The sequence below is a fragment of the Anoplophora glabripennis genome, unplaced genomic scaffold (genome assembly GCF_000390285.2).
Source record: "Anoplophora glabripennis isolate ALB-LARVAE unplaced genomic scaffold, Agla_2.0 scaffold925, whole genome shotgun sequence".
NCBI classification, from domain to species: domain Eukaryota; kingdom Metazoa; phylum Arthropoda; class Insecta; order Coleoptera; family Cerambycidae; genus Anoplophora; species Anoplophora glabripennis.
In genome coordinates, this window is record NW_019418376.1 from 23,348 (window position 1) to 25,452 (window position 2,105).

Below are 2,105 nucleotides of genomic sequence, written 5' to 3' on the forward strand. Positions count from 1 at the left end.
GCATTAAACCCCGTGAGGTTTTTCGCATGTAATTTGCCGCATGCGCTACATAATTTCTACGTCCTAAATTCTCGTATTTTCTAAATTACTCGCCACTGAGGTCGCGGTAATTTATAATTAGATTCATTCGCTACGTGATATACAGGGTATTCCAAGAGTCAGTTGTCTGAGCACCGACCAGCAATTGACTCACCATAAGAATTCGTTAACTACAGTCTACCTTCGACGTTCGCAATTTTCATTGCGAATTAAAATAAAGAATTCAGTCTGTGATTTTTATTGCGGACTATAAACTTTTCCGCCGTGGCAATCGCGTGCCTCAACGAGGGATTTACCATCAGTGGAGCTAATTGACCGTTGCCGAGCGCCTGCAAGGATTTACGGTCTCTTGGCCCCCACAGAAGCAAGAACAGGAGCAACTCACCAAGAGGCTTTGCACTGGGTTTGACGCCGGCGTCTGCCCTAAGCCCTAGAAGCAACAAGACAGAGCCAGCGTTCTAACGACAGGGTGCGACAGTAAGCCGCCCTCGAGGAAGCGACTAGGCCTAAGCAAGAAAAAGACGACCATCGGTCACCCGTGAAATATAGCTTCGTGCTCGACTGGCACGTCGTAAACCGGGCTTACGTGCGGCCAGTTTCCGGAAACTGATGAGGTGGTGAAGATTCGCGCTCGCGTTTCGCGTTAGGGACTTTGCTGTGCGCACCACCGGCACAGGGAGGTCCTTAAGAGAAGCAGGGTAGGGTTTTAAGAACATCCCCCATCAAATTTCCAAAATGGAGCCAGAGCATCGAAGAAAACACGTGGCGACTCGCCGGTGGTTCTTTATTAACTGATGGCTGGCTCTTCTCCGCTTCTCCCTCAAGCATCGCGTTGCCGTTAACGACTGCGCCGTGGGTCATCAGAACATCTGTTATAAAACTTAATTTTATTGGGACCCGTAAAATGCTTGCTCTGTTCGACACGTTGATGCGCGTGGTGGGAGAAGAAATACTGTGAATTGAGCAGGCACGCCGAGCATTAACTGAAAACGCTAAGAACGCCTTCAAAACGCAATATCTGGAACATTAAAAACAGGATAAATAAAGTATGCACGAACTGCAGAAATGGATGAAGCTTTAAAACTGTAAAAAGATATAAGAAACGACAAAATTGTATTTTACGATCCGAAACAGGAAATGAACAGCAATCAGGATGAAATGAAAAACAGTTTACAAAAAATTAAGAATCAGCAAGAAAAATTAACAAGATAAACAAAAAAATTTCGAGAAAACCGTTGATGAAGACATTACCCAACTGAGAATTGAGGTGCAGGACAAAGTCGTGAAGGAGAGTGTGTAGTTCCAGAAATGGAAAAAGCTTTAAAACAGATAACAGAAATGGTGAAATTAGTAAGAAATTATCAGAAAGATATATGGAATGACCAAATTGTGTTGAAAGATTCGAAACAGGAAATCAAGAGCAGTCAGGATGAAATGAAAAACAGTTTACAAGAAATGGAGAATCATCAAGAAGATAAACTGAAAAATTTGAGGAAACCCTTGAAGAAGAAATTACTTAATTGAGATGTGGGATGCAAGATAAAATTGTGAAAAAAAGAGTAATTATGTTACAGTGTGAATTCGTAAATATGGAAAGGAAATTTGTTGTCCACAAAAAAATTGTTAAAATATCTAGGTATTTTGAGATGCCTGTGCAGTGAAATACATTATGTATACAGGGATGGCCAGAAGTACGGAATAAAATTCATATCTTTTGAAGGAGTTAATTTTTTTAAAACGCCGAAACACGTTAACTGATTTTGATTTTTTCCCATCTTTCGGTTATATAATAATTAATTTTTCTTCAACCCCCTAACCCCCAGCTACCCCTACTTTTTTTTCAAATGGAAACAAGGCATGAGGGGGCTCGTTGAAAAGCTTATATAGAAAACCGAATCCAGCCATACCAAATAAACAAGTTTTATTTTTTCAATAGCAAGGTTTTTAGGGTTGTATAAAACACCTACTTAACAAGTGAAATAAAATTTAATTATCTTCAGTGTTATCCTCCATGAATTTGCACAGAATAAAATAAAGAATTTGAAACTGTACCTATCGCTGCTAAC